A 1863-nucleotide genomic window follows, 5' to 3' on the forward strand; every position below is an offset into this window, starting at 1 on the left:
TTCTGTGATTCCTGCCCATTCACTCAAGTGCTTCTGGATCCAGTCCCATTTTGCTTCTGCCCTAGACTTTATTCCACCCTAGACTGCTGGATCCTGTGAAGTCTTACCTCCCTGGCTCTCTAGGACTCTTTATGTCCCAGCTTGCTCTGGACAGAGTACTCCCTTTTCTCAATATTGTTCCATTTGGGAATTGCACAGTGCAAAGTAAGATATATACTTTGTAAAATGCCTTAGAAGCATGTCACCAGTCCCACTCAGTATAATAGCACTGACAAAATGTATACATGGGAGGAGGGGGAGATCAAAACATCAGCATCAAGAAAGCAACAAAATGTATGCTAATCTCAAATTTTGTCACACTTAATAAACTGGGCCTAATGAAATACTAAGGCTCCCAGATTCACAGCTGTGCTGAATTATGCATCAGTGTTAATTGATTACAACATTATTATGTGGCCTCGGGCATTTTATTCCAGAAATATGCCGCTCATGGAAATGTTAACTTGTGCCACTTTTTTGACTTCAATCGTAACAGGAATTGCCAGAACTGGGTAAATAGCAGGCTAAATGGAAACACAAGTTTTATCCGCCCCCAAAATGAAAAATGAAATGGTATGGATATTGCAGCCGTATTTTAAAATGCAACGGGCACGATCAAGTTCCAGTTTATTCCCACCACATAATTATCTCTGCAGTGCTGTGCACAAGTCAGTTTCCTGCACCCAACCTCCCGTCACCCTGCTGACAGCACTCTCATCCCCGATGGCAACAGGCCTGATCTGGGCTGCCTTGGTGCACCAGTCTGGGGACCTGGTGTAGTAAAATGGTATTTAGGCCAGCCCCCCATCCTGCGCTGGCCAGAGCAAGTGGTGAAAACAGCACAGCCCACACCGCTTCATCCAACTCTGCTGCTGTCAGTCAGAAGTTTGGATTGACTCCAGAACTGGTGTGGATTATTACTAATCATACTGGAAGTGAAATACTGCTTATTAGCAACTGAAGCAACAGTAGGTTTCTGGTGCAGTATCGCTCTGTTGCATATCCCTTGATATGAGAAGAATGTAGAGCACATTTCAGCTGTGAGTGTGGTTAAGAAGCAGCTGGGAAATAGCTACGCCCCTAAATTATCACACATAAAGCCATTCTTCATTAAATCTAATTATTTATTTTGTAAAAATTTATATGCCACTTGATTGTAAAACAAAACAAAACCCTCAAAGCGGTTTTAAAACCACAGGAACTGAACAGACCAGCTATTATTGATCAAGGTCTACAATGTGCATGCGAAGCAGCACAGTTGGACTGCTGAGTTTTTGTTTACGTCGAAAACTGCACTGGATGGCTGGAAGTAAATACTACTGAGAAATACATCTTTCTCCCATGCAAATATGCTTAGGATCGCATCTTAATTTGGCTTTAACCCAGATTCATTGATGTTAATAGGTTCTGGAATATGTTCTATCTGTAATCTTACGCTCACTTCCTTAATTATCACTGAACAAAGTGGGGATCACTGAGTAAACATGCATAGAATTGGGTTGTAATCCTCTTCAAATGATTCATCAAATCATTAGATTCATCTTTATAAATGCTTGCTGATAACTTGTAGTTGTCAAAAAACCAATTTCATTTTTTGTACCCAACCTTTTATTCAGAATCTCATAATAATTTTTTTTAACATTTAAGCAAAATGTTCTCTGACCATCCCTTCATGCATATAGAAAACATTTAAAAGCTTGTTCTGCCTTTTTAGATTTTGGCCATCTAAAAAAATTATATAGAGCAACCTAGTCTTTTGTAATGCAAATTCCCATGGCTCAAAATAAATATTCAGTTCCTAATGTACTCAAGGAGAAATGCAGT

The sequence above is a fragment of the Podarcis erhardii genome (assembly GCF_964252035.2).
Source record: "Podarcis erhardii genome assembly, chromosome: 10".
NCBI classification, from domain to species: domain Eukaryota; kingdom Metazoa; phylum Chordata; class Lepidosauria; order Squamata; family Lacertidae; genus Podarcis; species Podarcis erhardii.